General features: G+C 54.3%; 1 long non-coding RNA gene and 1 pseudogene across 1 annotated transcript; one reads left to right on the forward strand and one right to left on the reverse strand.

Annotated features, from left to right (window-relative positions):
• LOC131586383 (zinc finger protein 850-like) overlaps positions 1-15152 on the reverse strand; it is a 434360-nt pseudogene that overhangs the window by 43072 nt on the left and 376136 nt on the right.
• On the forward strand, positions 1004-2890 carry LOC131586424 (uncharacterized). Its single transcript, XR_009279132.1, has 3 exons — positions 1004-1057; positions 2517-2595; positions 2782-2890. It is a non-coding gene; the product is annotated as an uncharacterized LOC131586424 (long non-coding RNA).

Here is a 15152-nt window from a genome sequence, read left to right on the forward strand (position 1 = left end):
AATCCACCACTTTTTTTTTTTTTTTTTTAAATCAAGGGGATTTTTTTTTTTAATTTTTAGTTGAGAGAAGAGATGACAGAAGCATTCCCCATGAGATCCTGATGCTGAATGTCTCCTTAGGAGGTCTGGTCACAGAGAAGAATGAGCCCCTTGTGGGCTGCCCCTGTTTCGACAACCTGCTCCTCACCCCGAGCCTCAGCATGTCTGACATCGCCCACCTGGGACTGACATCTCAAAACATTGAGAACATTTATCAACTTTTCTTTATCATTAAAATCTAATTAATTAATAAAAATAAAATTTTATTTTTTATAATAATTCTGTATATTTATAACCTAATTTTTATATTTCTATAACAGAATTGATAAATTTTTAGCGACTAAAAATATTATTGGTCCTTGGTTCAAAGTATCACAATTCCCTTCATTAATTAATTGACCACTATTTCTCCCTCTTTATGCTAATTATTATTTTTAGTCCTTTGGTCATAATTTTTAAATTTTTCTCAGACAGGGTAAAAGGGGCCACTTTGGGGTCCATGGGGACTTTTCTGGGGTACATTTGGGGCAGTTTTGGGTCTGGGGAGGGAATTTAGAGAGAACTTGGGGGTCTGGAGGACACTTGGGGGAGCCGGGTGGGCACTTGGAGGGGCACTTAGGGATTCTGTGGGACAATTCTGGGTCCGGGGGAGCACTTGGGGGTCCAGGGGGGCACTTGGAGGTCAGGGAGGGGAATCTGGGGGCCCTTCGGGGTCCGGGCGGGCACTTGGGGGGCTGTAACAGGGAATCTATGGGCCGCGGGGGATGATGGGAGTTGTAGGCGCCGGTATAATACGGTTTAATGGGGCCGCGGAGCATCACGGGAGTTATAGGCGCAGCTCCAATGGGTTCCGGTGATGCGCGGGGCATGACGGGAGATGCAGTCCCGGCTGGAATAGCGCTCTATGGGCGCCGCGGAGCATGATGGGAGCTGTAGTCCCGGAAGTGGCTCGGAAGGCGCGTTTGGAGGTGCGGGGAAGCGCTTGGAGAAAACTTTTGCGTCCGAGCCGTGTCTGCAGGTGCTGTGGGCGAATGTATACGGCTCGGGAGCACTTGGGGGGAGCCTGGGGAGCTGTAACCGGGCTCTTTAGGGCGGGGGGCACGGCAGGAGGTTTGGGCGCGGAACTGTGTTGTGGGATGATGGGAGATGAATTCCCAGCAGTGGCTGGAAGGGGAATCTGTGGGGTCGGGAGCATTCAGGGATCCAGGGACGCTTTGGGGGGTCCCGAACGGGCGCTGAGGGGGCACTCGGGGATCCTGAAGGGTTTGGAGGAGACTTATGGGACATATGGGGGCCGATCTCAAGGTTCTGGGGAGCGCAGGGCATATTCCCAGTTCCTCACAACCTGGTCTCAATTGCCCCCTGCAGGCTCCTACTCACTGCCAGTATCATCCCAGTATGATCCCAGTATGATGTCAGTACACAGCCAGTGCAATCCCAGCCACTGCCAGGATGATCCCAGTACGAACCAGTCCCTGCCAGTGCTGCCACTCCTGGGATCCCCCAGCCCTCTCTGTGTTCCCCCCTCCCGCATCTCCCCAGAGCAGCCCCAAGGGCTGGCAGTCCCCAGCCAGGGTCCCCAGCCAGCCCCAGGTTGGATCTGCAGCCCCCAATTTTCCCAGTTTCCCTCTCCTTTTCCCCGGGCCGGGTTCCCCCCGTCCCCAGCGGGTGGGAGCAGCGGAGAGCCCCACGCTGCCCATCCCGACCTGTCCCGGCTCCATCCCCGCTCCTGCCGTGGGCTGTGAGGGGTTCGGGAACGGGGCACCGAGGGTGTCACTGCTCCTGGGGGAGGAGGAGGAGGGATGGAAGAGGAGGGATGAAGAAGGAGAGAGAGAAAGGATGGAAGTAGGAGAAGGAGGTGGGGTTAGGGAGGAAGAGGAGGAGGAGGGATGGAAGGGGAGGAGAGGGAGGAAGAGGAGGGACAAATGAGGATCAGGTAAAGGAGAAGGAACCACGAGGTCAAGCACTCCCTGAATTCACAGTCCCCTCACCCATGGGATCATCATCCCCCATCCCACAGGTGCCCCGAGAGGGGGAGCTCAGCCCAGATATCCTGGGGGGTCCCTGGGTTGGATTTTTGCGGGGGGGGATATTTAAGAATTAAGGACTCCAAAGCTGAGCGGAAAATGTCCCTTGGGTGGACACTGGGGTTTCCAGCATCTGTTAGTGAGAAGATGGAAAAGGGGAACTTTTTACATTCTTGGCACTCCCAGCAGCCTGGGGAGGGCAGGGACTGAGCAAACGGGGGACCCTTAGTGCAAGCATGACCCCCCGCAGCTGGGACGGGGGGGAACCCCTGAACAGCAAAGGGGAGAGAGCAGAGATGGGGAACTCCTGGGAGGAATTTTCAGGGCTGAATCTTGGTGTTTGGGAGGTTTATATGGGCACCAGATGCCTGGTAAGTTCTAGAGATGGACTTGGGCAGGAGGAACCCCCCCAACCCAATGTACTCATGAATTGCATTTTCCCCAAACCAGGATCTCTCATTCCCAGACCTTGACTGGATGGAGAAGGAGGCTGTGAGGAAGAGGAAGATGCCCCAGGACACCTGGGCAGGTGAGGAGGAAGTCAGTGCCCCTTTCCCCCTCTCTCCTGCTCCATCTCCCAGCCCAGCATGGCCCCCGGCTGCAGGACAACCCTGCTGCCGACGCCGTCCTGCTAGGGACACACTGGGGGGATCTTCTTCCCCTTCCCTCTGGCACAGAGGCAAATCCCATCCTCTCCTTGTCCTTCCTCCCCCAGACAAGGAGCTGAGGATGGAGACCAGGGAGGACAAATCCCCATGGCAGAACCTCGTGGAAGAGGCCGTTTTGAGCGGCTCCACGGTGCAGGAACCCAATGGGGAGGAAAATACCCGGAGGTCCCGCAGGAGAAGGGGCTCCAAACCCATCCCAGGGTGCTCTGAGGAGGAAAGACCCACCCTGTGCCGGGAAGGCGGCCGGAGATCCAGCCAGGGCTCTGAGCTGGTGGTCCATGAGCAGCTTCAGGATGGGGAGAAGCCCTACAAGTGCTTGGAGTGTGGGAAGAGCTTCAGCTTGAGCACCAAACTGATCCACCACCAGATGATCCACACTGGGGAATGGCCCTACGAGTGTGGGGAATGTGGGAAGGGCTTCAGCTGCAGCTCTGAACTCATCCGTCACCAGCGCATCCACACTGGGGAGAGGCCCTACGAGTGTCCCGAGTGTGGGAAGAGGTTTCAGACCAGCTCCACTCTCCTCAGGCACCAGCGGATTCACACGGATCAGAGGCCCTTCCGCTGCCCCGACTGCAGGAAGGGCTTCAAGTACAACTCCCACCTCTTCAGGCACCAGCGCATCCACACTGGGGAGAGGCCCTATGAGTGTCCCCAGTGTGGGAAGAGCTTCTCCAGGAGCTCTAACTTGACCCAACACCAACAGAGGCACCGGTAAGGGAAGCCCTGCGAGTGCCCCAAGTGCAGGAAGAGCTTTGTGCACTGCTCCAGCTCCATCCTCCATCAGAGGACCCACGTTGGGCAGAGCCCTGATGACCCACGTTCCCAGTGATCTGCGTTTTGAAGACACTGGGTTGGTTGTCATTTTCTTTTGTTCCGATTATCTTTTGATTCATCTTCATCCCTTTAAAACAGACAAAATTGGGGTAAAAGTCTACAAATTCATCAAAGGCATCTAGAGCCTCACATTTTACTAGTGCTTCAAGATAATCTGGTATTCAGGGAAATACTTAGGGGTTGTGGGTGTATTTGGTGGAGTTTTCTCCATTTTTTGGCACTCAAAGCAATGAGAGTTTGATCTGTCACCTCAAAACCACTCAATGCCACTGAAAACTGCACAGTCCCACTCAAAACTATTGGATTCCACAGCCCCTCAGGGTGTGATGCCTCAAGTTTTAGCTTTCATATCTTTCATATTTTACACTGTCTAGGTTTGTATTTTTGAACTTCCTGATAAGTGTTAGTGAGCTCTCTTCACAGAGTAGGTAGACAATTTCTACCTTGATACTAAGGGCAGCTGTTACAAGTTTCAGGCCCAAAAGCATAAACAAGGGTGGACTGAAGAGAGAAAACAAGAAGGATGGGACTTCATCATCTGAAACTGTAATTGAACAATGAACCTCAATATGCAGATGGACCTAAACTTCTAAAAATGTGAGACCTCATGATGAGTTGTCCATTTTTGTGACCATTTCTCGTCCATCTTGGGTGTAGCCCTGGCCAGGTTCTTGCACTGCCCAAGGTGTATCCTTTAAGGCCTTTTAATAAACTTTATTCTTAACTGTCCAGCCTCTGTTTTAGATCAGCCTTCTGAAGGCATCAGGTGGAATGGGGTTGGAAGGGGATTGGGTGAAGTGGGATGCAAATCAGGAGGGGTGAGATGGGCATTGGGTGGGGCAGGATGGTTGGGATGGAGTTTGGGAGGTGTGAAATGGGGGAAATAGGGCTTGAGAATGGGGTCTTGATGTCCAGCAGGAATGGGATGGGTTGAGGTTTGGATTGGGGAGGTGGGGTGGGGTCTGGAATGAGACAGACAAAGTTTGGGGATGATGAATGGAGGGGAAACCCGTTAGTGAGTTTTGGATATTCCATGTTCCCAACGAGATTTTAAGGTATCTCACATTTCTCAGGAGGTTTTGGGGCACTCCCCAGCTCTTGGGGTGTTCCTGAGAGCAGCTCCATGGAGCCCCATTGCCAGGGCTGGTTGCCATGGGCACGAGCTCAGAGCTGTAGCCAGAGTGCGTTGCCTCGGTGCTGGAGAGCAGAGAAGTGATGAATGGCCCCAGACATCTCCAGGGTGTGTTTGGGGGGCAGAGCAAGTTCTGCCTAGGTGGGGCAGTCACTGCCCCAGCCCAGCCACTGCAGCCTCTGCTCCAGCCCCAAAGTGGCTGCCAAGCCCCTGGCACCCCGAAAACCCCAGCTGGGAGAGGGAGCAGAGCAGGTGAGGCTGTGACACGGGTGTGACACTGACATGTGCCATGGCCCTGGAGCTCACAGCAGCTGAGATGGCACTGGATCCAAGGCTGACTGTGGATCTCTGTCCCTCTCTCTCCTTCCCTTACTTCCAGTTTTCAAAATCTGGATAGCTTGAAGTTGGATGGGTTGGACGAGTTGGCTCAGTCAGTGCTTAGTGAAGTGATTTCCTCTAATTGCATGCAGATTTATGATTTCCCGAGTACCTCACTCTCTAAAGTTTGCAGCTGAAAGTTTGTTTCCCATCCTCCTGAGAAGTTTGTTGTTTTCTCCCATGCACTGCCCGAGGGGATCGAGGTACCTCAGGTCCCTTTCCAGCAGGGCCCGAGCGAGCTTGGGGCACAGCACAGGGAACTGCAATGCTGAGCCAGCCCTGGCTGGGTTGGAGGAAGCAGAAAGGCCAAGCCCTGAGCCCAGGCCTGGCACAGCAGGGCCTGTCCCTCACGGGTGGCTCGGGGCTCTTTGTGGGGCAGTGGGATGTGAGGGGCAGCAAGGACAAATGCCATAAACCTGCAAGCCCTGCCAGCCTCCTCAGGGAGGGCCGAGGGAGGAGCAAAGACCTTCCTGGGGCTGTGCCCTGGGCCAGGAGGGATTGTGCCAGTGGAGTTGACCCTAAATTTCTTCTCCCAGGCAGCTTTAGGACATGGAACATAGAGAACCCAGAGCCAACTCTCAGCTTTCCACAGTCCTCCAGTAGAATCCTGTGTGGGGAGCAGCCTGGGAGCAGGGTTTGTGTGTCAGGGGAGGGGAATTCAGAGCCCTTTTCTCCCCCATGGCCTGAGGGTCTGCATTTTCAATGGCCCTGCAGCTGCCAAAGGGGCCTTTTTCACCCAGCTGAGAACAGTTCTGCTGATAGCCTGTCCTAAACCCGTTTTTCCTGCAAATGTGCTTATGAAGCCTCATTTTTTGCATCCCCAGGTCTTGTGTGCATGCAGGTTTCTCAACTGAAGGGTAGAACAGCTCTGCCAGGTACGAGCTCTCTTTTTCGTGGTGATTTTTTTTTTTTTTTAATTATCTCCCCCTGTCAGCTCTGGGCAGAGCTCTGTAACTGTGTGTGACACTTGTCTGTGGCACTGTGGGGGTGGCCAAGGGGACCTTCCCCGAGCTGTCTGCAGAGGAATCCACAGCAGCCCAGGCCGGGGGTGCTCAGTGGCCGCTCAGTTCCGCTGACTGGACGCGGCTCTGGACGCTTCCCTTGGAGCATCTCCAGGGAGGGAACGCTGGGGCTGCCCCGGCTGTGGTGTCACTGCCAGGGGAACGCTGGGGCTGCCCCGGCTGTGGTGTCACTGCCAGGGGAACGCTGGGGCTGCCCCGGCTGTGGTGTCACTGCCAGGGGAACGCTGGGGCTGCCCCGGCTGTGGTGTCACTGCCAGGGGAACGCTGGGGCTGCCCCGGCTGTGGTGTCACTGCCAGGGGAACGCTGGGGCTGCCCCGGCTGTGGTGTCCCTGCCAGGGGAACGCTGGGGCTGCCCCGGCTGTGGTGTCCCTGCCAGGGGAATGCTGGGGCTGCCCCGCTCCTGCCCCACCCCATCAGCTCTGCCAGCGCCTCCAGGGGACACAAAGGTTGAGCCAAAGGGTGAGAGTTGCACAAGGGGCTCAGCTGGGATCTGGGACCCATTGGGATCATGGAGTCCAGCCCCCAGCCCTGCACAGACACCCCAACAATCGCAGCCTGTGCATCCCTGGCAGCGCTGGCCAAAGGCTCCTGGAGCTGCGGCAGCCTCGGGGCCGTGCCCATTCCCTGGGGAGCCTGGGCAGTGCCCCAGCCCCCTGTGGGGGAAGAAGCTTTTGCTGATCTCCAGCCCAGCCCTGCCCTGGCCCAGCTCCAGCCGTTCCCTCGGCTCCTGTCCCTGCTCACCTGGGCAGAGATCAGAGCTTGCCCAGAGAAGCTGTGGCTGCCCCTGGATCCCTGGAAGTGTCCAAGGCCAGGTTGGAAAGGGCTTGGAACAGCCTGGGATAGTGGAAGGTGTCCCTGCCAAGGCAGTGGGTGAAACGAGATGAACTTTAAGGTTCCAAGCCAAGGCATTCTGTGATTCTGTGATTTTGGGAGAGATGCTGAAGCTCTGGCTCAGCTTTGTAATAAATGGAATTGATTTGCGCTAACTAAATAGTAACTGTTATTAAAGTTAGTATTAGAAGCAATCAAAAGAATCAGTGTTACAAGGCAGATGCATCCCTTTGCAGATGTTACATGTTAAAATTGAGGTACAGGATGTAGTTTGGAAGATAAGTGATGTACCAAGACAAAAACGGCCTTGAGATGGACAAAATTAGAACGACTTTAGGCATTGAGCCTGAAAATCAGTACATATCAGACTAATTAGTAGACTTACATAACACAACGCTTAGTACGCACGCACAGTTGCTTACATGGTTGTCAGCTCCATTTCCTGCCTAGAAATCCTGAAACTGCTTCTAAATGCTGCTCCCTTTAGCTCTTGGACACCTACTCACACAGAGCTGGAAAAAAAATGCCCTGGCCATGGCTTACAAGGTGAGTTATGCCACAGTTGGAGCTCTGAGGGAAATCTCTATCCATCCCTATCCTTTTAATATATCTGTATGTGGGGGTGTGCATGGATGTGTCTTGTATGGAAAGGAAGGAGTGTGCAAACAATGTGACTGACATTTTCACTCTCTGTGTTCATTCCATACTCATGGGTACAAAGATATTATGGAAACCTTTGCAAGGACAGACCTTCGGTCCATGGACACAGAGACATCCAAGAGCCCCTGGCACAGACAGACCCTTCTGTCCATGGATAGAGACATCCAAGAGCCCCTGGCACAGACAGACCCTTCTGTCCATGGATACAGAGACATCCAAGAGCCCCTGGCACAGACAGACCCTTCTGTCCATGGATACAGAGACATCCAAGAGCCCCTGGCACAGACAGACCCTTCTGTCCATGGATACAGAGACATCCAAGAGCCCCTGGCACAGACAGACATTGCTGCTCTTCAGCCACGGACAGGATGAGTCCCTGAGACTGGGGCTTGGCCTTCCTCATGGTGAGGGGCATCAAGGAAGGCTGCAGTGTGATGGAGACTGTGATGGGCTGGGAACTCACTGGGGGAAAGGAGGGAGCAGTTGTGAAGTAAAAGGCAGGTGGGGGACAGAACTCCTTCAGAGAATAGAACTGTTCTGAGCTACAGCTTGAGCAAGATGAAAAATGTCATTTGGGGTCATCCCAGATTGATTTCATTTCAGAAGTTACGGAACAAGTTTAATTTTTGGGAGGTGTCATGTTTTCCCTTGGAGGTGGACACTCTGCAGACTTGAGCTGCATTGCCAAAATGCTCCAGTCTGTGCTGCAGGTCACACCGTTTCTTCTTTGGCTGATCCCGGCCCGGTGCTGAGCCCAGCAGAGCCCTGGCAGAGCCCAGAGCAGCCTCAGCATCCGCAGAGCCCGGCTGCAAGGAGAGAAAACAGAAACCGCCCGTCAGCTGAAGGCTCCTGTCCCCTTGTCCCAGCCAGCCGCGGTGCCCAGGCCATGCTGGCCGTGCTCAGAGCTGGGCCCAAAGCTGCCCATCACTGCTGCCTTTGGGAGCAGAGCAGGAGGGCAGGACATGTGCCCAGCCTGCAGCCAGCCACGGCAGATCCAGCCCCTCAGCAGCTGCCCAGAGCGGGATGCTCCTGTGCCCGCTGCCATCTCCCAAAAGCTCTTGTCCCACCCATGCCAAGGAGATGAGGACCCACCTCACACCATCCGCTGCCAGAAGAAAAGCTGGTCCCAAACGATGTCCTCAGTCTTCTCCAAGGGCACAGCCCATCCACGCCACAGCTGGTCCCAAGCACTTCCCGATCCAGACTGGATCCCACCTAGAACGCTTCCTTTAGAAAAACAAACAACAAATTAATGAAAATAGATTACAGACAAAAAGGGGAAACAAGAAAAATGGTAAAAAATCTTATCTCTGTCAGAAGCTAGAGAAAGGCCCAACCCCTACATTCTGGGGAAAAACCCACCCATGGGTGAGGGAAGCCCATGCTTGCTCCCTTTCCCCCTGCACTGTCCCCCAAAATCACGGTGATCCCAAAGCAAAGCAGGGGAGTGGAGCAGCCCAAGCCCTTCCTTGCCTGCACAGCAAAGCAGCTGTGCTCAGGTTCTGGAGTCCCACCTGTGCTCCTGCCATGGGGGTTTGTTTGTGTCGGGCTGGCTGCCCCAGCCCCAGCCCGGGGCACGGTGGGTGGTGGGGGCTGTTGGCAGGGCCAGGATCCCACTCCCATTTCGTAACCACCCCAGCCCATGTCCCCAGCCCTGCCAAAAACCAGCTGGGCAGCCACTGAGGAATCAGTTGCATCTGCCCCAGCAAAGGGGAAACCTTTGGTTCCCGGCCAATGCTCAAATCTGGGAGCATCCCCCTGGGTCTGGACTGACCTGAAAATTCACTGTGGAGCCTGGCTTTGAAGAAGGTGCCAGAATCAAAGTCCATCATCGCCAGCTGCCGCTGGCCAGGTGGAGGAAGAGGATGTCATCCTTGCTGTTTTCCTCCATGTCTCCAGCAGCAGCAGCAGCCCCACCTGGTCCAGCTTCTCCAGGGGCTCCTTCTTCCCTGGGGTGACACCAGGCTGTCAGGGTTCTGCCCAGGGCTTGGCTGTCAGTGAACCAGGACAAGCAAAACCAGCTCAGATGGTGCCCACCAGTGCTGGGCAGAGCAGCTCAGCTCCAGCACAAGGGCTGTGTGTTCCCATTTGATGAGCCCAGTGCAGTGACACAGGTAGGACAAAAAAGTCTGGGTTTCTTTGCTGCTGATTGCCAGGGCATGTGTAAAGCTGTAACTTACCAGGTCCCTGCATCACTGTGCCTGTGGCTCTCTCCCTTCTTCTAGGGCTGATGAATATCCTGCATCCAGGGATCATGGAACAGGTCTTCTAATGAAGGCCTGTCCAAGGAGTTCAGGGATAAACACCACCTGATCAGAAGCTGGCAATCTGGGGAGAGAAACCACAAACCACTGGTCAGTTGGAGAAGGCTCCTGTCTGCTTTGCCCCACTATTCCCGTGCCCAGGCCACGCTGGATGTGCTCAGAGCTGGGCCTAAACTTTCCCATTAATTTTTTTGTTTTGGAGGAGAGCAGCAGAGCAGGACATGTGCCACCTCCTCAGCAGCTGCCAGAGCGGGATGCTCACGAGCCCGCTGCTGTCTCCCAACACTGGTGTTCCCCCCGTGCCCAGAGATGAGGATTCACCTTGGGAGAGCCGTTGTGGCAGCGGGAGCTGGCCCCATCTGATGTTCCTGCCCCTCCTGAAAGGGTGCTCCCCGCAGACCATCTCGTGCAGCAGGGTGCCCAGGGTCCAGACGGTCGCTGCCTCGCCATGGTACCACCCAAAGTCGTTCCATTCCGGGGGGCTGTATGATGGTGTTCCTATGGAATATGGATGGAGCTCATCAGGGGGATGCTGCTGCTCCCAGAGCCTGACCCCAGCATCCCTGGGCATGTGGGGGCTTCCCCAGTGGCCCATGGGGTGACCTGCTGCCCTCTCGCCAGCACCTGGGACTTGGGTACAAATCCGTGTCTGGAAACGAAGTCACTGGTGCTGGAAGAGGGCAGCAGAAACCCTGGCAAGGCCCGACCATGACACACAAAGGGAAATACCCACTCAGTGCTGGGGAAAAACCATACCCACATCCTCCCTGCTGGCATTGCCCAAAACATATTTTGAACCAAAGCAAACCAGGTGAGCAGAGCAGTCCAAGCCCATTCTCAACTGCACACCAAACCAGCTGGTGCACAGGTCCTGGGTCCCCCTCTCTGCTACCCCCACCCACGGAGGATTTTGTCAGGCTGGCTGCCCCAGCCCCAGTCCTGGCCAGAGTGGCAGGCAAAGGCTGCCAGCAGGGCTGGAAGATGGGTCCCCACCCAGCTCTGCTCAAAAGCAACTTGGCTGAAGACTCAGTCCTGTGACTGGCAGCAAAAGGGAGAATCCCTCCTGCCACACCCTTGTTGCGCCAGGAGATGTTGGGCCAGGAGATGCCAGGACCAGGAGCCTACCCCTGTGTGGGCTCACCTGCAAATTGAGTGTAGGCTGTCTCCTGAAGGTAGGTGCCACAGCCGAAGTCTATCAGTTTTGCCTCGCCGGTGTCCAGGTCTACCAAGATGTTTTCCGGTTTTATATCTCGGTGCAGGACCCCGCAGCTGGTGCAGTGCCGCACGGCTGCCAGGACCTGCCGGAACAGCTCCCGCGCCTCTTCCTCGGACAGGAACTTCCGTGCCCGAATGAAGTGCCGCAGGTCCTGACACCGCTCTGGGCGCTCCAGCACCATAACAATGTAGCTGGGGAGCTCAAGCCACTCCAGCAGCTGCACCACGCCGGGGAAGCCTGTGGACACCTTGTCCAGCAGCACTATCTCCAGTGGTGCGCTGGTGCCGTCGGGCTGCGGGAGGAGCACGGTGCTGTCAGTGGGGCTGAGGCCGTGCCAGGGCTCGGGAAGCCCTCAGCCAGCCCGGGATGCTCTGTGCCCTCCGCTGGCCCCATGCCCGCTCTCCCTCCAGGTGTCCTGGCAGCTCCCACCCTGCCGGGTCCTGGCTCATCCCCGCCCGGCATGCCCCGGCTTCTGCCGCTGGCCCCACTCACTCACCAGCTCGCCCCAGTGCCGGACGCGGTTCCGTGGCACCTTTTTGATGGCCACCTGTAAGCCAAAGGGAACAGCGGATTCAGCTCAGTGCCTGCCGTGTCCAGCCCCATCCTACTCCTCCGCCCCCTTCTCCTCCTCCGCCCCCTCCGCCCGCTCCTCCTCCTCCGCCCGCCGCTGGCCCCACCGCTCACCGGGAGTCCGTCCGAGAGCCGAGTGGCTGCGAAAACTCTGCCAAAGCCGCCGCGTCCCAGCAGTGAACCCACTCGGTAGCGCTGCTGCAGGGCCTCCTGCGCCTTCCCTGGGGAAGAGACGCGGCCGTCAGTGCTCGGCCCGGGGCCAGGAACGGCCCCCGAGCGCTCCCCGACCTCCCCGGGCCGGGCATCCGCAGGCGTTCGCTCTTTGGAACGCGACAGCGGCGGCTCGGGGCCGGCGGCCGCGCTGCTGAGCGGCGGAGCTCGGGCCGGGGAAGCCGCAGCGGAGGCGGCGGCAGCGGCCGCGCCGCCTGTGTCCTCCGCGGTCCCCGGGAGGAGCCGGGGCCGGGGCCGGGGCCGGGGCCGGGGCCGGGGCTGGGGCCGGGCCAGGCGGAGCCAAAGGGCAGCGATGCCGCCCCAGCCCCAGGCAATGATGCCCGCCCAGCAGCGCCAGCGCCAGCACAGCCAGAGCTGGGCGGAGGCGAGACCGCGGGGGGATGCTCGGGGCCAGGGCCGGGGCCTGGGCCGGGGACGTGGCCGGGGCCGGGGGCGGACCGGGGGCATGGCCCGGGTGGGCACGGGGAGAGGGAAACTGGAAGGGAATGAGACACAGGAAAAGGGAGACCGGGATGGGGTGCGGGACAGTGGGAGAGGGAGAAGAGTGACAGGAATTGATAAATTCTCTGCTTTCGCTGCTGCCGCTGCTGCCGCTGCTGCTGCTGCTGCCGCTGCTGCCGCTGCAACTGAAGCACCGGGACCGTTTGTCCCCGTGTCCGTTTGTCCGTTGCCCGCTCGGCCCCGCCCCGAGCCCCGCGCTCCCCGGGCAGCCCCTGAGCCTGGCCAAACACGGGAACTTTGCCCTGGTGAGCCAAGAGCCAGAGTCTTGACTCCTGCACAGGGGCACAGCAATGCCCTTGGCTGCTGCTGTGCCTTGTCCCTGCTGAGGGTCAGACACTGTCTGAGCACATTCCCTGAATGCAGAATTTGCACCTGAGCCAAGCACTGCACTTGTGTCTCCAGCATTGCTTTCCAAGTAAAACAGGGGGAGTCAAACTGGGTGTAGCTCATGGTATTTTACAGTGTCTAAAACTTGCCGAGTCTCAGATCTTAGAGGTGAGATCCATTTGGAATGAATGGGATGGACAAACAGTGCAAGATGGAGAAGGGAAACATAAAAATCAATAGAGAAAAATAGAAAAAAACATATTGGTTGTTTCTTTGGATTTTATTTTCATTTCTTAAAAAAGTTGTTTCAATTTTCCCAGAATCTCCTCCCCAGTCCTGTCCTTTCCAAAAACCTGTCCTGGAGAACAAGGCACAGCTCCTGTCACAAGATGTGCCCCCAGCTGCAGCTTCTCTTGGCTTCCCACACTGTGAATGCAGCACAACTCTTGCAGCAAAGCAGGACAAATATCTGAAGAACTTGACAACTTGTTCTTTCTTTTCCTTGTGCACTGGGGAGTTGTGCCATTGGTGAGGTTTTCATTGTTCCTCTTCTAGCCAAAGAAAACATGATGGGCTACCAGGAATTGTTGGGGAATACAAGCCTGGCTGAATGTGGAGAAAGAATCTCCAGAGCCTGCAGCCAGCAGTGGAGAGCTCATCATTCCAACAGCCCCATGGACATCTTGAAAGTGATCTGGAATGTGAAGATGGGCTGACAGAGGGAGTTTGTTTCTGTGTTCAGTTTAGATGATTCTATATCTCTTGCAGTGGTAGAAATCAAGAGCACAATCAGTTGATGATAAGCACCAGAACATGATAAGCTGGAGCTCTCAGTGGATGAGAGAAAGAATGTGAAAAGGAGAAATGCAGGGAATGACTTGGTGAACTTTGTGTGTAAGAAGGGTCATTTTTTCCTAATAATTCCCAATTCATTCCCTTTGCTTTTATCCTTTTAACAAGGCAAATTGCATCTCAGATTCCCCACGAAATGAGAACCCTGAGCTTGTGGAACTGCCTGAAAGGTGCCCTGTGCCTTTTTCTTCTGCTGCTCAGAAGAAGCAATGAAGCGAGTTGGGAAGTTCTGGTATTTCCTATTCCTGATGGATTTTTTCTTTTTATTTGCCACTGCAGAGGCAATTTCTGTGATGGCCTCTGTCAGTTGATTCTATTTCAGCAGCAGCAGCAACAGGGCTGTGTTTGAGCACTGCAAATGTGACCTGTGTGGCTTTAATTCTCCTTGATTTATTGCTCAGGGACGTGGGAGCATTTTGATGTCTGCTACTGATCGTGATGCCTGAAACAAAAATCCTGAGTTCCCTGTGACAAAAGCACAGTGGGTAGCACTGATTGAAAGAGGCAATTGCAGCTGTACTGCTAAAATTCAAGTGGCAAGCAGAAGAGGGGCAAGAGCAGCCGGGATCTACAACTGCCAAGACAAATGTAGATGAAATAATTTTGTGGGATTTTTCTGGAATTTTGTGGTATTTTTCTTGAATTTTATGGAATTTTTGTGGAATTTAGTGGAAATTTGAGGAGATTTTCTGGGATGTTTCTAGAATTTGGTGGGGTTTTGAGAAGATTTAGGGAATTTTGTGGGATTTTTCTGCAATTTTGTGGGATTTTTTTTAGATTTTATGGGATTTTTCTTAGATTTTGTGGAAATTCGTGGAGATTTTAAGAGACATTTATGGAATTAGATGGGGTCTTGAGAAGATTTAGGCAATTTTTGGATTTTTTTCTGGAATTTTGAGGTTTTTTGAGGAGACACGAAGAATTTGGTGAGGGATTTAGATTTTGTGGAAATTTGTGGAGGTTTTGTGCAATTTCGCTGGAATTTTCTGGAACTTTGAAAAAATTGAAAGAATTTTGTAGGATTTTTCTGGAATTTTGTGGGATTTAGAAGAGACATAAAGCATTTTGTGGTATTTTCTTAGATTTTGTGGTATTTTGTGGAGATTTGGTAGGATATTTCTGGAATTTGGTAGGGTATTGGGAAGGTTTAGGGAATTCTGTGGGATTTTTTTCTGGTATCTTGTGGGATTTTGATGAGACTTGAAAAATTTTGTGGGATTTTTTTTAGATTTTTTGGAAATTTATAGAGATTTGGTGGGATGTTTCTGGAATTTGGGAAGGGTTTTTTTTAATTTTATAGGATATTGAGAAGATTTTGTGGGAGTTTTGTGGAATTTTCAGGGATTTTAAGGAAATATGAAGTATTTTGAGGTATTTTCTTAGATTTTTTTTTTTAATTTTGTGAAGATTTTTTTTGCGACTGTGGGATTTTGCGAAAGTTCAAATAATTTTGTGGGATTTTTCTGAAATCTTGAGGGATTTTGAGGAGACTTGAAGAATTTTGAAGGACTTTTATTAGATTTGGTGGTGTTTTGTGGAGATACGGTGGGGTGTTTCTAGAATTTGGTAGGGTTTTGAGTAGATTTCTGCAATTTT

The sequence above is a fragment of the Poecile atricapillus genome, chromosome 19, assembly GCF_030490865.1.
Source record: "Poecile atricapillus isolate bPoeAtr1 chromosome 19, bPoeAtr1.hap1, whole genome shotgun sequence".
NCBI lineage: Eukaryota > Metazoa > Chordata > Aves > Passeriformes > Paridae > Poecile > Poecile atricapillus.